Source organism: Canis lupus, chromosome 3 (assembly GCF_011100685.1).
Source record: "Canis lupus familiaris isolate Mischka breed German Shepherd chromosome 3, alternate assembly UU_Cfam_GSD_1.0, whole genome shotgun sequence".
In the NCBI taxonomy this organism is placed as follows: Eukaryota; Metazoa; Chordata; class Mammalia; order Carnivora; family Canidae; genus Canis; species Canis lupus.
This window is the reverse complement of record NC_049224.1, coordinates 91,303,782-91,323,210: the sequence shown is the minus strand read 5'-3', so window position 1 is coordinate 91,323,210 and position 19,429 is coordinate 91,303,782. Positions and strand designations below refer to the sequence as shown.

Below are 19,429 nucleotides of genomic sequence, written 5' to 3'. Positions count from 1 at the left end.
AAATGTAAAGAAAAAAAAGAAGAATTGCAGACATGACTGTCCAACCCTCTTACCCTTTGCCGCCGTGTCCATCCCCAGCTAGGCCAACCTTCCTAACAATCCACTTTCCTCGAAAGATGCTAGAGCAGTAACGACTCAGGATTACTCAGTTCTCAGAAGATTTGGGTACAAACTTGGGGTTCAGGGAACCAGGAGGGTTTAGTGGAAGGACAAGGAGGCTTGGCGGCCTGCGTCCAGCTGCCTGATGGGCTCTCGCCAGAAAGGAGGCGGTAGCGGGCCCTGGGCCTCTGATTGCTCGGCTCCCTTTACCAGCCCTGTGGTCTCGGCTCCTGGCCCCCGTGTTCTGGGCTTTGCAACGGCTCACACCCGAAATCCCCCCTCCGAGGACTCTCCCAGGCTGCGGAGCTGCAGTGCCCACAGATGCACAAGGACACGGGCAGGGGACGGGTAGGGCCTCAGAGTCAACGTCAGTAGTCGAGGGTAGTTGACTTAGTAGTTTGTGTCGGTGCAAGGCCATGTAAGGCCGTGGAGCCCCCCTTGGCCCAAGCAGGGCAGGGGTGGGGGGGTGATTTGTGCTCCGGAGCTCTCCCTTGCAGAGGGCCCGGCTCCCCTCCCAGGGACTTCGCCCATCCCTGCACCTTTACTGGTGCCCTCCTCCTCCCCCGACAAGTTCCCCGGGAGCATCGCCGTCATAAATCACCAGCACAAAAATCCTTACTCAACGTCTGCTTCCGAGTAAGGGTTATTCGGTTAATTCTGAAAAATAAGATTAGGGCCGGCGGACAACGGTTAGAAGACTTGGCCTCAACACAAGAAGACTTTTTACAAATTGCATATCTCACATGTGATTTCTGAGAAACTACCCAGAAATATTTAACCAGGGGCTGGATGAGTAATTTCTGGTGCCTTGGAGGAGTTCGTGTCCCGGGTATGAGGCCTCCGCTCTCTCTCTGGGTCGAGCCGGGAGTGCAGGCGAGCGGGCTGTGCGGTGGGGCAGCTGCGACAGGTGAGGGACGTTATGTTAAACTGGCTCCAAGGTAACACCTGTGGGAGAACCGCACCTTACAGGAATGTGAGAGACCGATTAATGCAGAAAACATTTGTTATTCCAAAAGGGAGAGAGCAGGCTGGTGACTGGGGACTGGTACACACAGGGGATGACACACAGAGGCGGTTCGGGCCTCGCCGTGGCCAAGCTGAGTTTCTATCGACCTGGTCAGTGATGCTTGCAACCCTTCGGCTTTCCTCGGATGGCCTCCACCTTCGAGGGTGGGACACCCCCCCCCCCCGACACGACAAGATCAGTAACTGCTCCGACACCACCTCCCCCCCCGCCCCCCCGCACAGCCTTCGGTGGCTCCCCTCTACCCAGAGCTTAGAACCTCCATTTCGCGGCTGGGCAGGTGCAGGTTCTCACACAGGCCTGGGGACAGGTTTGATGGCGGCGGAGACCGTTTTTGTCTTGTCTGCGTCCCGAGAGAGAGGAAGGGGCCTCATACGGGGCCGAGTTCAACCGGTACAAGGGAGCGTCACGTTCGGAGAGGGTGGTGGGCGGGTTAGAGACTAACAGGAAAGAGAAAAGCAAAACAATCATGAGAAGCCAAGTTTTGGGGGAAAATCCCCCAACAAATCCTCAAGTTAAAAAGTTGAAAAAGAAGGAATACTAGGATTGCCCTGAGGGGAACTAATAAAGGTGGGCGTGAAATACTTCTCAGAGCAGAGCTGAGAAAATTTCCGCCAAATGGCACCTTCCCAGAAGTACCGGGTGGTTGGGAACTTTGATATTCCCACTTCCTGGCCTCAATCTGACTACGTAAAATCGAGATTCGTTTGTAATCACTTTGTACTACCCTCGTTTCTCCGGGTTCCTCCAAGTCCTTTACTCATTGATTTTACTCATGTAACCGTCCTCATCTCAGCCAAACCAAATTCTACTCATCCCTAAGGGCCAGCATTGGGCTCCTCACTGCAGGATTTTTCAGTCATTCCAGACTCTTAATATCTGTTGAAACCAAACCACAGTTCTCATACCATTTATTTGACCCGTATCGTGAAATGCTTTCAGGGATTTTCTCATTCTTTCTTTTTTTTTAAATTTCTTTTTCATTTATTTATGATAGTCACAGAGAGAGAGAGAGAGAGGCAGAGACACAGGCAGAGGGAGAAGCAGGCTCCATGCACCGGGAGCCCGACGTGGGGCTCGATCCCGGGTCTCCAGGATCGCGCCCTGGGCCAAAGGCAGGCGCCAAACCACTGCGCCACCCAGGGATCCCTCATTCTTTCCTATATGGCAGCTTGCACATCGGGTTCGCATGTATTTATCTCTTGCGTGCTACGTGAAGTTGCTTAGGCCTTGACCTCCCAAGTGGATCTCAATCCAGGGAGCCACCCACCATCTATGCAAATTACATCCATTTGGGTTATAAGATTTTCACCTAAGAAAATAAACGCTCTGTGTTGAGGGTTTAGGAAAGATTCCCGGCGACTGGTGTGTGTCAGGGAGCCTTGATGGCAGCTGGGGAGAAGAACCCAGCAGTTGGAGGGCGTAACAGACTCAGAACCTTCAGGGTGAGCATGTAGCCTCCGCAGAAGAAAAACCCATGGTAACAGCAATAATCGGTAATAATAATTAGCACCGTGCTAAAGGCTTTACTTAGGTGATATCACTTAATCCTTCAACAATAAATTTCATTTTGTTGGTAGGTATTATAATTCTCATCCTAAAGATGAGGAGGTTGAGGCTTAAAAATGATCATTAATTCACCCAAAGTCATGTACGCTGTTGAGTAGTGGAGACTAGATTCCAAGAGTGTTTTAAGTGTGTTATATACACTGTTCCAATAGCAAGATTATGTGTGACATTTACAGTTTCGAAGGAATGTGAAAATTTGTCTCTTGCGGGTTAGCTGCTCTGTCAAAGATTTGGGAGCTGTAAGACCCTAATGGAGCAGAGACGACAACTTATGATGTAAATGCTCAGTTTTGTTTCTTATTTTCACCTCCTGTTCAGGCCCTTTGTATTCCCTCCCAGCACCCACATGTAAGGCATTTCTTTGGAGCATCATTTAGTGCTCGTCCAATGGCTTCTGCGATTCCGAGGAGCCCCTTGGGGTAGTGGAGGGGACCACGGGGACAGACGTCTGGTCCTTGCTTCTACTACCTAGAGTTGCAGGCTCCTGAGACTGGAGGTCAGGGGGACTCTGGCTTTATCTGAGTTGCTTAATTATGTGAAAACACAGAACTATACCAAATGATACACGGCTGATCATTAATTAGAGGTTTGAGAAATATAAACATTTATTACATTATTCTCCATACTTTTCTCCATTTTTACTTCATACAATGATATATGTTTTTGATTAAATTTGTTAGAAAGTTTCTATTTTCCTTTGAATTTTATGAACAGAAAAAAAAACAAAAACAAAGCTAAAGCCAAACAAAACTATGATGTTTTTGCCCCACCATCATGCTATTTTAAGACTAGTAAAATACAGAGGACATAATTTCAGAATTAAGATGAATCATTTAGTTCCTGAAAACCTCATTTTATCCTCTTTATTGTCTATTTCTTTTCCTTGGTGTGGTGAGAACTTTGTCACGGCCTTTACCCAGCTACGTACTGGCGCTTGGGACATGTTGAAATGGACAATGTTAAGCTCACTTGTGCCCTCCTGTTGTGTCTCTGAAACATCTGGGGTCTTTATATACAGACAAAGCGGAGGAGAATTTAAGGCACTTGACTGCCTCAAGACAAGTTTCACTATACTTTTGACCTGGATTCTGTTTTGGGTTCACATGAAATTATTTATCCATTGACCCCCATCAAGCTTTCTGCCTTCGCTCCCTCCCTTCTCTCAAGTTTGGTGCATCAATCACATATGAAAAAGTCTACGGGGATCCCTGGGTGGCGCAGCGGTTTGGTGCCTGCCCTTGGCCCAGGGCGCGATCCTGGAGACCCGAGATCGAATCCCACATTGGGCTCCCGGTGCTGCTTCTCCCTCTGCCTATGTCTCTGCCTCTCTCTCTCTCTGTGTGTGACTATCATAAATAAATAAAAATTAAAAAAAAAAGAAAAAGTCTACATACAAATATAAATGACACAACCAGATCGCGTAGAAATGCACGGTGAATCCACAGACCCAGCGTCTGGATATTTGTCGAAGGAAGAATAACGTTACAGTCAGCAACTCTCGCACCGTGGCATCGACTGGCATCTCCCACACCATGAAGTGTTTAGCTCATTAACTCTCTGCAAAATTGTGTCTCCCAGCCATAACCTGGTCTTTCTGATTGTTCTCAGAAGCAAACTGTGTCCAGGGTAGCAGGTTTTGCTCAGCTGGGGATGCTCTGTCGTGAGCTTTTCCCCTTGCTGTCCATCACAGCTTGGGTTTGGCAATTATTAGGAGTCGTGGCATGAAGCGGTGACTCCCTGTAGTTCATTGAGAGAGTGGGGCTTTGTAATGGGGGGACGAAGCCAGGGATCCGACGGTGGCTCTGAAATCTGTGGAGCTTTATTGTTGTGAGTTCGTGGTGTCAAGTTTGGTTCTGTTGCCATGGTGTTTGGTTACTTGGATTGTTTGTTTTAGCTTTTGTAAATGTGCCCAGATATGGGATGTGCATTCAGTCCCCTGAAAGGAGGCTGAGGAAGTACGGTGAAAGAGGAAATGATTACACTCTGGTTTGGGAGTGAGTCAGAATCCCAAGGTATTATTTATTACTTGGGTTCATATAAATGCACTCCTCAGCTTCCTTTTCAGAAATGAATTTCTGCTTTCATTTCGTGGTAATCAATATTTGCAGCCCTGATCCCTGCAATCAAACATGGAACTCAGATTAACATTCAAACTAACAATATTTAAACAGGAAATTTGAACTTGATATGAGGATTACAGTCTTTACCCTTCAAACAAGACAAGGTTTACATAATCAGCCTTCATAATATCTTTTGCCAGTGCCTGACATTTTCCCCGGGTTTTGGCCTTTCCACTTTCAATGTGATGTTCTGAACGAAAATTATTACCTACTAAACAATTTTTTTCCCCATTTCTTCATCTAAAACTTGCACAAGATGACCTGCTCCTTAGTTTTCTAACCAGAGATTCAATGGCTGTCTCTACGTGGATCCAGGAAAATAAGTGGAGCTTCCCTGCACCAAATGTGAGTCCTAATTGTTTAAAATCCCACGTGCAATACTTCAGAATCCTGAAGCTTTCCCAAAGAGCAAATTTCAACAAACGAGGTGAACCAACGTAAGGGGCCTGGTATAGATTGCCAGTGTGGATCTTCATTTATTTATTCATTTATGCATGCATTGTTCTTTCATTCTTGCCTTCATACATTTCATAATGCATATATTCACCTGTTTAGTCACAAGTTAATCGTCATGCATTCAACAGGATTCACTGTATGAGGTACCAGGCAAAAGGGGTAGAGTGGGGAATTAGAGATAAATAAGATTTACCTTAAAGGGGGACACAGAGCAAATGGAGAAAAGACGTGAGCCCACCTAGTAACAGCAGGCTGCATTACAGTCCTGAACGGAGATAGTTTTGAAGCATTACAGCTCTGAAAAATAGGGGTTTATTTTAACTTGAGTGTTGGTGAAGACAGCTGGAAAAGACCTTATGGAGGGCATGGATCTCCATCTGGAACCTAAAGATTGTTCATTCATTCATTCATTCATTCATTTTTGAGGGAGAGGAGGAGCGGAGGGAGAGGGAGAGGGAAGGAATCTTAAGTGGGATTCATGCCCAGTGTGGAGTCCAACTCGGGGCTTGATCTCATGACCCTAAGATCATGATCTGAGCTGAGATCAAGAGTCAGACGCTTAATGGACTGAGCCCCCCAGGTGAGCCTGGAACTTACAGATAATCTGGTTTTGTCTGGGAGATAAATAAATTGTAGGGAATTTCGGGCAGAGGGAACTGGGCAAAGGTAATGATTTCTAATAAAAAAAAATGATTGAGTTTAGAAATTTTCCAAGTTGAGATTCACTCATGTACCTTTTAGCTTTTATCTAAATGATGCCCAACAACTGGCTAGACTGAACATTTTCCATGATCAGATGATTTCCTTGGCACATCATAGACAGAGCCACAGGGGAGCTAAGTGATCTACCATGTTCTACTCTGTAAATCTTGGAGTCTCAGGGGGAACTGAAATCTGTCTTCTGACTTGTCTTTGCCTACTACCCAGCATTCTCATTCTTTTTCCAGTGAATAACAAACAGACCCTGCAAGTTTGGGTTGCAGTAGACCGGAATCCACACTAAAAGTTTGCTTTAATGTAACACGTTGCTTTAAACGTCTAACACTTGCTTTGGTTCACAAATCAATTAAATATTGATGACTCCTAACACCATATCCCAGACGCTCTTCTGAGTCCTTCCTGCACATCCTCAACTGCTTCCTAGACACCTCCCCAGAAATGTGCCACAGAAGCCACAAATTTCCAAGCTAAACAGTGCATCTGCTCTCTTTACTGGCTCCCTCTATTTTCTACCTTAAAGTCATCGCCGATAAAACACGGAGGGAGCATCGGAGTTACCACCGTTGTCCTCTTCTCCTTTGACCACTCTCTGTGGCCATCTAACCTGTGTCTTACCAATTGTAGTCACACCCAATTCTGTGGCCTCCAGTTTCACCCCACTCTAATCCACTAGTGTTTAAGAAAAGTTGCTCTTCTCATTCCTGTCGAGGTTCTCAGAACGCTTCTTTCTTATTTTGCCACAATCTCTAAATCCTTGAATACGGACATTTTGAGCCACCAATCAAATAAATTGCTGTTCTCCCAAAACACCATGTCTTTTTTTTTTTTTTTCTTTTCTCCTGGGAAACAGACCTGAAGCAGATCCTGTGTGATTCCTGCTAAAACACTCTCAGAAAGATTTTTCTCAGCTACTTCTTTGTTTGACCAATATGTTGCCTGCACCACAGTGAGAACACGTGAAATAGCAACTGACAGTTTGTTTATGAGCAATCATTTCTTGTTCATCTTGTGTCATCCTCTTCTTCTCAAATAATTAGTGCAATACTTGGTATAGTTTAGCTTGAACAATTGCCAAATCTATGGTAATCTTTCTGAATATTGCACGTTGACTTGAATGCAATAAGATGCCGCTGGATTTCTCAGGAATAACTTTATATTTGTGGAATTCGGACTCTATAGCATCTTCTAAATCAGGTGTTATTCTGGGAGTCAGTATAAAGGTTCTTTGAGAGAGGGAGAGAAAACTACCCAACATTCAGTAGGACCAGTTCCAGAAGAGGTTATGTTTCTATACGGCTCCAACATTTGTGACATCTAGACTCTTATTTTTAGTACCTGCTCCAAAAATTGGAGCCAACCATTTTAATCTCTGTTGTCGGGGTGTCCTAGAGATGGTTGATACTGAAGATCTTTTTAAAATTGAATAACATCAGAAGCGTTGGATAGTATTGTTATTATTGATGCTGAGAGTTACCCTATCCTAAGTCTTTATCTCAAAGTTAGAAAAAAAAAAAACAAAACAAAACTTAGGCTGCAGTCATTAAAAAATTTTTAAAGCAATCCTCCGAATCAACTTGTGCTGTTTAATTATTTAATTCTGACTGTTTGAGAGCCTAATGATGGACCTAAGCCTTGCTGACTTTAATGAAGTCCAATTTCAAATCTCATTTTAAAAAGAATCAAGGGAAATTTCTGCTCCAGTCTTATTTGGCAAGACTTCTCCACCTCCATTTTTCTCTTTTGTTGAATGAGCATTATCAATTAGCTGTGAAGAAGTTCCTAGAAAAAAAAATTGTTATTAATTTAATGTACATTTATTAGTCACTTAGATAATGGGAAAGTTTGGATGCAGATTCAATTATCAAGTCCCCTTACATTTTCAACAGTATCTGAATCAAGAAGAATGGTCCATTAATTACCTGTATTGTCAAGAGAGTCACTCAGGAGACTTTGGAAGAAAAGGAGTATTCATTAGTAGAAACAGAAAATGGATGGAGCTTGAGTTCTTCATTTCTCGGTTTCATGCCAACTTTGAAAATGGCCTCGCTGCAACTCTTAGCAGTAGATTCCTGTAATTACAGAGGACTTAATAATGTGTCTAGAACATCAGGATATGGCTTGCATTGTCACCCACAAATGCAACTTCTGGTTGTTGGATTTCTGCTGCAAGGTGCCTTTTCTTGTGCCAGAAAACCTTGTACATCTTCAAGTTACCTTCTGATCCAATTTCTTGTAACTGGGCCCAGACTCAAGGTTAACAGGGAATGAGATAAAGTTGTCTGCCTTTGGCCTGCACTACACAGTTGTCACCTTTGGGTATCCAGAGCCTTCTATGCAGCCACCGGTGCTTACCTTGGCTCACAGTGAGTTTCCTGTGTTGACGAAGGATGACTTTTCCAGTATGTGGTGGTTTCTGGAATGATTTCCGGAATGCTGAAGTTCTTGAAATCACACAGCTCATGCCATATGATTGATTCTTGAAAATCATTCAACAAGATCAAAGTCTGGTTTACTACCAATCTTTAACTCATTAATCAGTATTTACTGAGGAGTTGCAGGTTGTCAGGCAGCAGGACACAGTGAGTCCCGAGATGCCCCTCTCTCCAAGACACTTAAAATACAGGAGGCAGAGACAAATAAAAACACTGGTGCACAACCTCAGTTCTCTTTGGTGCTGGCTAGTTGTGTCATCCCATTTGTAGATGAAGAAATTGAAGAAGAGGCAACACAACTGGTTAAATACTAAGAAATGCTAGAATTTAAAATACGATGGTCTGATGATAGAGCCCAGGATCTTGCTAAGTCATGATCTTGTTCCAGTTATTGGCGTAAGATTGTTTTGAGTAATTGGAATAGGATTGTTTTGAGGAATAAATGAAATAACCCATTCAAAGTTGCATCGCACTTGTCATTCGCTAAATGCCCACCTAAATGTTAAATGCTAAATGTTCGTTGACGTTATTGTTATTTTAATTATTATCTCCCTATCGCTCATGTTGGAAGAGCGAAGTGGTCAAGCATGGTCTGTGCAATCAAATCCTGACTTGGATACTAAAAATGCCTGTGACCTTTGGCAGCGTATTTAACTCCCTCAGACCTCAGTTTCCTGGAAAGTGGAGATTATGGCGATAGCCCTCAGCAGCAGGGAACCTTCAAGGGAGTAAGCATCACTTGCTTTGCATCTAGCTCTTGGCTGTAACTCAGACCTCTGCCTACCATGGAGTAAGGGCTCAATAAATATTTGGCAAATGCATGAATATCTCCTAGAATTATTTTAAGGTCTAAATGAGTTAATCAATGTAAAGCGCTCAGGAAAATGCCTGGTATGAGATACGTGTTCAATTGATGTTAACCTGATTTTACTTGTATCACTGCCATTACAGTTGTTATTATCAAATGCCTCTTCCCTCATGAGGCCCTCACTGATTATCTCAACAGGACACGGTCTCTTTCTTCTCTGCACATTTACATGTATTTTCTTGGGCTTCCCTCACGACACAGCTTCCTTTCTGAGCTATAATTTTTCACATGTTTTACCTCCCGTAGGAGACTGGAAATTTTGTGACCACAGGCATTGCTAACACACCTTTGTGACTAGCACAACATGTTAGCAAATCTCTGCTCTGACAACTCCATCCTTTTCTTGCTTAATGAGGCTCCTGTATCTTTGTAGTAAGATTTTGTTTGTTTCTTTGTTTCCTAAGTCAGATACGCAAGGTCGGTCAGAGACAGAAAGCAAGTTAGGTCCGCAGTGTCATGGCTTCTCAGGGAAGACATTAGATGCTGCAAGAGCCAGGTTCCTCCCTTCTCAGATGCTGTCTTCCTCCTCCAGGTGCTACCTAGAGGTGTCGATGGGGGAGCACAGGGATGAATGGAAGATGAAATAAGCGTTCTTTCCATGACTATTAATGACATAGGATGACGTTGAAGTCTCTGAAAGTAGATGCTGTTTAAAGGGAGGATGGAAAACCAGAGCTCTCTCAAGTAACAGCTGTGTGTGGATAGAGCTTTAGAGCTACACACAGCATTTTCAGATGGTCTGTGGGTGGGTGGAGGATGTGAAGTGACACAAGAGAGGTAAAGTCCAGGTGAGAGATGCTCAGATATAGGAGAGAGCTCGTTCCCTTAGGATAGGGTTGCGTTTGAGGCTTTAAACAGTGCCCTGTTTATTGCATGTCATTTGGAAATTAATATCTTAGCAAGATAATTCCCAAAAGAATGGTTCCACCCAGTGGTAGGATGCTGTGGCGGAAAGCAAAACAAAACAAAGCATGTGTTTTGGAGCCAGACTGACAGAGATTCTCATCCAGGCTTTGCTGGATCGTCTCGGAAAACTACACCTTTCGAGACCTAGCAGCATCTTTGGGGAGCGAGAATGTGGACGTGGTAGTGGTGTTATTAGGGCTTACCGTACCCTCCTGGGCCACAGAAGACCACACCTCTCAGCCCTTTTGGAGCCTGGTTAAGCCATAGGAATAATTTTGGACAGTGGGTTGTAAGCCTAAATGACACAGATCACTTCCAGCTCAGGCAGTGAAACACATGGCACAATTCTTCAATCCCTTTTTCCTCTAAGCAGCCAGAAAGGAGCCTTGTGTTGAGATGGAGCTAAAACACGAAAGCATCTTGGGCATTAAGCACTACATGGAGGACGGTGGCTCCAGAAACGTGGCCTCTTAGTGTATCTATATTTTCTTGTTCACTAGCTCAACGAGATAGACAAACGACATAGCATAGCATACGGCACGTTGTAGGCCTTGAGTTAGCTCTCCTCCTTTGCGGGTTTCAGGGAGACAGTTTGGAGTAAGAGAAATGTAGGAACATTTGAGTCCACATAGATGTCCGATTATACAGCCCTTGTGTGAAAGGCTAACCCACCTCTGACACTATTACTTTTATTTGGCACGATGACTTCATATGCTGGAAAGTACCCGGTACAAAAGTGGTGCTTAATAAAACTTGGCTGAATAAAAGTGGCATGGGGGTCTGCGGCCATTTATTGGGTGTTCCGATGAAGGGCTATTGGGTGGGATATGTTGTTTGGATTCACCAGACTAGACATTTCCTTACATTTGCTTGGGGCTTTAAAGCTAGCGATTCAGTTTCAGAGCAGTTCCTTGGCAGTATCTTCTTTAATGAATGATGTTACATTAACTGTGTTCTCTTCCAAAACCTTCACGCTTCTCCAACAGGACAGGCTGCTACTCACCTCCAAGGTAGCATTCCTTGACATAGAATTGACTCGGACACTAAATGAGGCAGAAGCGTACACAGACTTGCTACTTTCAGTGTTATAGTGTGTGTCCTGCTCTAGGACTGTCTCTGCGGGTCAAGCCATGGCTCAAGGATGGATTCTCTAAGGAGGGGGCACTTTTTTTTTTTCTTGACATGGCTGCATCAGGGTTGCCTCTGATCTGTGGGAGGGGAGGATACTTTTGTTTGCCCAAAGCGAATTAGCATCAGCGTGGGGTACAAATATATGGACACATGGTTGCGGTAGCCAGCCTTCCAAAATGAATCCGGGGAATGTCTGTCTCCTGGTCATCATCCCTTGGTATAATCCCCTCCTCTGGAGCATGGCCTGGACCTAGTGACTTGCTTTAAATGCACTGAGTATGCCAAAGGTAATGGGCTGTTACTTTCGAGACTAGTTATAAGAGGCGATGGCTTTTGTTCTACCCCCACTCTCTTTCTGGCTGGTACTACCTTTCTTGACTTCTGACTTGTTCACTCCAGGGAAGCCAGCTTCCATATGGAGAGGTCAACGTGGCAAGAAACTGAAGGTGGTCTCTGACCAGCTGCCAGTGTGGAACTGAGTTCCTGGTCCAAGAGTCCCCGAGAACCAAACCCTGCCAACAACCAATGAGAGAGCTTGGAAGCATATATTCTTTCAGCGAGACTTGAGATAAATGAGTCCCTGTCTGACAATTGATTCCAGTCTTTTAAGGGACCCTGAGCTGGGTGAGCCAACGAGGCCGTGCCCAATCCCTGACATACAGCAGCTCTGAGGTGTGAACTGTTTATGCTTCGAGGTTTTGGAGTAATGTGTTATGCAGCAACGGGCAAGTGATGTACATCGTGTAATGCCTTTCTGCTGCTCATCTAGTCTTTCCTCTTCGAATGCTGCTTGGGTGACAGGCTCATCCCTATGTTTCGGCCCCAATGTCCAGCCCTTCGGACCAGCAGTGTGTGTTAGAGGCTCACCTTTGTGCATCAGCATGTGGGGCAACATCATTTATGGAATCACATAGAGTTAGACAAAGGTATTTCTCAAGCAGAGAAGCAGCCACACAGAGAGTAAGAGACGACTACATCAAGAGGCCAGGTGGGCAAGTAGTGCACTCCGGGGGTTTCATACAAACAGTCATCCTTGGCCTGGCCGCCCACAGAATCCCTGGGCAACTACCTCGATGATCCATCAACACAGGCTCTCTCTCAGGGCTGAAGCAATTTAGATCTCTTTCTACTCAAAGCAAGTAAATGATAGAAGACCCATTGTTAACCCAAGGGCACATGTAGACTGGGTCCAACCACAAATCTGTAGGAAGTTTAAGTGGTTGGATATTTGCTTTGATGTCTAGATACCTTTCCTAGCAGCTGTAAGAAGAAGATCCTAGTCAGAATATCCTTTTGAGAAGCAGCAATCAGGAGTACAACCAGTGTCCCCACTTTTCTCGACAAGTCCTTGAGTGTCACTGTTGGTGGGTGGACCCTGGGATCCACTGATGGACTCAAGTCATTGTTCTCACACTGTAGGTACCAAATGACTCCAAGGACCACAGACGTAGAAACTAGACTGATTGAAACCTGGACGGAAATTCACGTAAACCTGTTCAGATGTCAGTCCTCAGTGGTACTTGGGTGCGCTCAGTTGGGAAATAGTTCAAGTCGATAAAAACATTGAATTAAAGGGATATGAACATCTAATTGACTGAGAGCTTACCACACGGAGAGGAAAGACCACAGGATTTGGGGCGGGCAGTTTGGGCTTTATGAACACGAAGTAATTAAATGGTTGGGGAGTACGTGGTACAATATCATGTGGTTGGGCATTCACTCAGGAACATGGTACGTGCAGCACTTTAAAAAATCAGCCCTGAAGCAAACCTTGTGATTTTTTTTTATGACAATAAAGAGGAGATTTATTATTTCTATCCAGAGGTGATTTCATGCAGTAGAATTGTCAGAATAATAGACATTGGACTTAGGAGTGAAGTTTTAGGGACAAAATGTCTCAATCAAACCTGACCCTATATCTCATTGTGCAGCATTGGGAAAGTTTCTCTAACTTTGCCTCCGTTTCCTCATCTATCAGATAAACGTATCTACTAATAGCACCTAATTCAAGAGATTGAAGTATGGATTAGAACAGCTCGAGGGATATTGAGAGATGAGTTGAGGGGTTGTTCACACGGACCCTGAAGCCAGACTAACAGAATTTGAATGTGAGCTGCGCTACTTCTCAGATGTTTGTTCAGAAAGTAACTTTGCACATGATTGAATTTCTCTGTGCCTCGGTTTCTCACCTGTAAAATGGGGGTAATAATAATTGTACATATTAAATTAGGTGGTAGTGAGAATTGTTTATTAAAAAATACACGAACTAGGGGTGGTGGAAGGGGAGGAGAGAGGGGGTGGGGTGAATGGGTGACAGGCACTGAGGGGGGCACTTGATGGGATGAGCACTGGGTGTTATTCTGTATGTTGGTAAATTGAACACCAATAAAAATAAATTTATTATTAATAAAAAAAATAAATTAAAAAAATGTATATATAAAGGGAGAATAGGAGTTGGGGACGCCAGAAAAGGAATACGGGTTGGGAGTTCCAGGAAGGCAGGGGGCATGTTGTAGCCTCAGTAGATGGAATGTTCAGGGTTGGCCTCATTAACATGAGGGCAAATGAGCAAAGACTTGAAAAAGACGAGGGGGTATCCGTGCAGTTATCCGGGAGCGTCTCCCAGGCAAAGGGCCCGGACAGACCAAAGCCCTTAGCCGGGAGCGTGCCCGGCATCCCGGACGCGCTACAGGAATCCCGTGTGGCTGGACTAGAGCGGAGCCACAGAGCGGAGTAGAAAATGGGATGAGAGCGCCAACGTGGGTTTTCCGGAATTGCGGATCCCCGGGGAACTTTTAGGATCTTTGGCCTAAAGTCTGAGTAAAATAGGCTGTTCTGTAAGATTATAAACGGAGAAGTGACATGATCTAATTCACGGTCAGGAGGTTAGTTCTGCTCCCGGGTGGAGAATAGGTGTAGAGAGACCAACACACGGGTGGGAAGGCCTTTGTGGCAGGCGCTCTGTTCGGTGTGTTCTTCTGCGTTTCCCGGGATCCCTTTCAGCTGACTTTGCCATGTGCTGGGCTCTGTCCAATGCAGTCGCCACAGGCGATTATGTCACTTCCTCTGGAGGCCCCAAAATCCTAGAAATTGTAGCGCCGTCAGAAGGAAGAGGCCTGGGGTTTCTATGGTACAGCTGGGGGGAGAGTATCTCCTGGGAGAACCACCAGCTCAGGGGCATCTGCTTTGAGCTTTTCATGAGCTAAACATCAACTTTCATCGTGTTAGGTCACTCGTATTTGGGGATTGTTTTTTAACAGCAGTTAAGCAAGTTGCTCAACGTAACCTGTTGTAAGGCCACTGCTAGCGACTCAGAAAGAAATGGTGGTGTCTCACGTCACTGTGGTAGCAGCGCAAGTGGCTGAGAAAATAGAGCCTTCTGGTTGGGATTTGGGGATTTAAAGAAAGAAGAGTATCGAAGTATTTTGACTTCAAGTATTTTTACTTGAACAATTGCAAGGATGGAGCAACTAGGGTGGGGGATCATATGCAGAGCAGTTTGGGTGGGAGGTCAGGAATTTGTTGATTTATTTTCTGAGTTTGGCATAACTATTCGACCTCCAGGTGACATTGTGTATATGTGTGGAGCTCGAGAGAAAGATCGCACAAACGGGTGCTGAGACTTTGAGTGCAATTTCATAGGATATGTAGAATTTTTTGGCGAGAATTGTTACTTTTGTGAGATTGAGACGTCCTCTCCATGGATATGATGTATATCTTCATTAGGGGTTCTCAGAAAAGTTTGACAAGTTTTTTTTTTTTTTTTGAGAGAGAGAGAACACATGCAAGTGAGGGGAAGGGCAGAGGGAGAGGAAGAGAATCTTAAGCAGATGCTTTGCTGAGCGAGAACCCCAACTCGGTGCTGGATCCCACGAGCCCAAGATCATGACCTGAGCCAAAATCAAGAGCCGACTGAGCCATCCAGATGCCTCTGCTTGACAAGTATTTTTGAGCAGTTTTGCACACCTCTGAACATGCACTCCTAGGTACTGAAAGGTTTCTCTCCTTGGTGTCATAATGATGTATTATTTACACAGAATAAAATTCATGCATCCTAAGTGTTCAACTTGAGAAGTTTTGACAGTTGTATAAACCTGTGCGCACCCCGAACAAGGTGCAGGTCGCTTTCACTACCTTAGACATCTTTTTTTATGACCTTTACAATAGAAATTTCACTTGCCACCAAGGTAAGTGCTTTGGGATTTCTATCATTAGTTTCGCCTGTTTGTAGACATCATGTAAATTGGGTTGTACAGTCTGTACTCTTTTGTGTCTGGCTCGTCTTCAACATGCTGTGTTGGGGGTTCTTCCACGTTCTTGCACAAGCAGCATTTCATTTGATTTTATGGCGTGCAATATTCTATGATTATATTACAGTGCATTTCGAGACATTTGGGCTGTTTCCAGTTTTTGCCTATTATGAGCAAATCTCTTAAGAATTCCTAAGAAAATTGCGCAGTCCTCTTTGTGGGGGTGGATGCCTTTCTTTCTCTGGGGTAAATACCTGGGGTGGAATTGCTAAGTCATAGGTAGATGTATAACTCTGTGAGAAATTGCCATATAGTTCTCCAAAGTAAAGGAATTCTTTTACGCTCCCACACCCTTACTGGTTTTCTTCCTTTGTGTATACTTGTCTTTTTTAAAACTTACATCTTGCATTTGTTTCTTGCAAATGGCATGTTAGCAATCAAAGTGATTTTTAATGTTGTTCTTGTGTCAGGGAAAAATTTCGAACTCTTATTAATAATGAGCTTGCACATAACTCTTCTTGGATTTTTCTGTGCCTGTTGGTTAATTCCTACCAGGTACAAACATGCCGTCGTGCTCAAACATTCTCACATAATCAATCTCTCTCCTCAAAGAGTTCATAATTTAATTTTGCATCTAGGGGGCAGAGTGTGATATTTCTCACTAAATATCCATATGTTCCTCCACATTTCCCATCCTCAATTTGGATGGTGTCAATGTCACTAATTCTAGCCAATTCTTAACTCTTTTGAGGCAGTTACAAATGAGTGGGGCATCTCTCTGGTCTTGATTCCCCCTACCCCAAGACCCTCCTCTGTTTCTTCTATGCATTTCTTTAGCTCAAAGCAAAGGATTCTGAATAAAAGAGTTGAAGGTAGAAGCAGCCTGGATCCCTTGATGGGTCCTTAGATAAGAGCATGACTATAGGGTCACCTGGTTCACACTGGATGGTGATTTAAGTGAGAAATATGGCTTTGTTAAGCTATGGAAATTTGGGAGTTTATTTGCACCTGAAGCTTAACTTATCGTGACTTTTACAAAAAGAAGTCAATCGCAAAAATAATTGGCGCTATCTTATGATTAAACTCGGGGTGCCAGGGAAACACAGAGCATACCTGACGCAGTCGTAGACGTTGAGAATGCTCTCTAGAGGAATTAAAGTCTAAACAGAGATTGCAAAAATTAATAGGCACTATTGTGTTCCAGCACAGTCCCTGGCACGGGGTCATCCAAAAATGCTTTCCGAATGAATCAATGAACGCTGTCAACAATCAGAAGAGAGGTGTGTTCCTGAGTACGTCTGCACAGGGTTTCTGATTCATCGAACCCTTGAAAATGTGACGTTCTGTTTGGGCAACTCCTGGAGGCGAGGACTTTCTGGCAAGAGCTCTGTGTGTTCCAACTGCGGATTGATGACCGGAGAATGAAGGCCTGTCTTCTCGCCTGCCGCCCACCGCAGCGCTGACGCCGTGCCGCTCCACCAGACAGGTTTCCCTGGGGTTTGTGTTCCTGTGGGGTGACAGTATTTATATTTCACAGGCAATTCCGTGAGGCTTTTCAAAAACAGAGCAAGCCAGAGCCCAGAGAAGGTAATTAAAAGCAAAACCAAGAGAGAGAACAGGGGTGTTTGCTGGCCTCTGGAAGACCACAAGGCCACAGGCTGGGGGAAGGGGTGGGCAGGGAAAGAGAGGGAGAGGCTGAAAGGGAAGTGGGCCCGGTAACAGCAGCCACCTAATGAATCGCCAACTACATCCGTGGTGACCTGGGGATAAACATCTGAAGGAAACAACAGCTGAGGAGGGAGCCTTTTCATTTTGGATGGAAAGCACTGGAAAGAAATCTTAAACCTACTCATTATCTTCAGTCTTCATGCAATGTTAGGACCTGGCCATCCCATGAAGGCACCATAGGCCAATTATGCACACTTGTCAGTTCCTCCACAGAGGTGAGGATTTTCTTAAAAAGAAAGAGAAACCTAGAGCTTTGTTTTAACACTTGGGGGGACAAAGTAAGCGTTCTTTTAATTGCTTTGTATGTTTTCCCTGATAGATGTTAAATACTCATATAATCAAGCCAAATGCATTTTTTTTTTCCTGGTGAGAACTCCTCTCTATCTAACCACTGACAGATAGTATTAGGTGTAATCTGCTCTGCAAGGGTTGCCATGGTAAGAGTTCATCTGCTTCCCCCTCTTTCCATAAATAACAGAGTGGGAAAAATGCACAGGAAGCCTATATAGAAAAGATGTCTGGGGTTAGAGCAAATGCTTAGCGCTTCGCTGTCATGGAGACTCGCCAGGTGTAGGTTTTGTGTTACATTTTTTTTTTTTGTATTAAAAACTCTCTCTGTCTTTCTTTACCTCTTTTCTCTTGTTTTGGGTACGTGTCCCGATTTTCAACATTGGACAATTCAGAGCATCACCACCGAGCCCTGGCAGATTTAATTGAGTTAATGAAGTGGCAGTGTGTGTGCGTGCGTGTGTGCGTGCACGTGTGTACATGCGTGTGTCCGTGCACGTGTGTGCGTTGGTAGATGCAGTTGAGTTTTAGTAGCAGCCCGCTCCTTGTAAATGCCAGCTCTGTCTCACGTACATTGGACCTCGGAGTCATCTAATACTTCCAGTGGGGTTTCAAACACAGCTCTGTGTTTCCTTCCCAGGAAGGAAAACTCAGTTATCACTTATTCGCCTGCCGAAAATCTCTAATTTATTTTCGTGGAATTCTTAAGCGATTTCTCTCTTTGAGAGTGAATCACTATGAGGTGACATGAAAACTCTTTCTTCTTTCCCCTCTGAGCAGATCAACCTTCGATGTTCAATTTAGCAAGTGCTCATTTAGTGCCTATTCTGCGCTCTGCGATTTTCTGGGGAATCCGAGGTAATTAGAACATGGTCCTTGTCCTCCAGGAGGTAGTGTTCAGAACATTAGTCTTGGGCTTAGAAGGTTTTCCTTGCAGGCTGGAGCGATGCGGTTCTGGGGCAGATGCCTGAGTGTGCTGTCGAACACCAGGCGGGTTGAGCCCATCGGCGTGAAGAACGTAGGAGGGCGTGAGCAGAGCTGCCTCGGCTGCCCCAAGGCCGACAGGTAGGGAGCGGCACTCTTCTTGCGTGTCCAGTCCTCAGTAGGTCCTAGGGGACCACAGGAACCATAGGGCTGAGGTCAGAGCCATCAGGAGAGTCCTCCGGCCACAGTTCTTCTGTCTTTTGCCAAGAGACTTTTGCTATATTTTAAGCCAGAGCAGCTCTGGGGGTCCTGCTCAGGTCCATCTGCTCTAGCTGGGCCTCGACTTAAAGAGCAGTTGTTGAGTTGGGATGACACGGCGCCTCCATGTGCATCTCCCGAAAGGAACATTCACTTCTTCTTCTTCTTTTTTTAGAGAGAGAGAGAAAGCGTGTGTGGTGTGCACACAAGTGGGGGGAGAGCCAGAGGGAGAGAGAGAATCTGAAGCAGGCTCCACGCCCAGAGTGGAGTCCAACATAGGGCTCAATCTCACGACCCTGAGGTCATGACCGGGGCCAGTATCCAGAGTCAGACGCTCAACCAACTGAGCCATCCGGGTGGCCCAGACATTCACTCCGGATATTCAAGACCTTGGCTGAGGAAGGGGCCAACTACCTGGCCAGGCACAGGGAAGTGATTAGAGTAGCGCGATATCTAGCTACGTGGGTCACAGTTTTATACAGAAAACTTTGATTTCATTTTCACGTGATAGAAAAGAATTCATCAGTACGTCAGGTCTGCAGTGGAGTCAATAAAGTAAAGTAAAATAATCTAAAATGTAGTAAATAATGCTATGATAAATAAGTTTAAGAAAAAAGTAAAAAAAAAATTAAAAAAAGAAAAGAAAAAAGATGCAT

General features: G+C 44.7%; 2 long non-coding RNA genes across 3 annotated transcripts in view; one reads left to right on the top strand and one right to left on the bottom strand.

Annotated features, from left to right (window-relative positions):
• Positions 1 to 679: 679 nt before the first annotated feature.
• LOC111095325 lies at positions 680 to 4,532 on the bottom strand. Its single transcript, XR_005357407.1, has 3 exons — positions 4,087 to 4,532; positions 1,383 to 1,563; positions 680 to 1,044 (listed from the first exon to the last, which is right to left on the bottom strand). It is a non-coding gene; the product is annotated as an uncharacterized LOC111095325 (long non-coding RNA).
• The window catches only part of LOC106558648, a 29,146-nt gene continuing 10,625 nt past the window's right edge, over positions 909 to 19,429 (top strand). The window contains exons 1-4 of one of the 2 annotated variants that reach the window (XR_005357406.1): positions 909 to 1,006; positions 13,304 to 13,433; positions 15,095 to 15,311; positions 16,780 to 17,061. This is a non-coding gene — a long non-coding RNA (uncharacterized LOC106558648). Of the gene's footprint in view, positions 1,007 to 13,303; positions 13,434 to 15,094; positions 15,312 to 16,779; positions 17,163 to 19,429 lie in introns of both variants that reach the window. The other variant, XR_005357405.1, reaches the window with a different exon arrangement.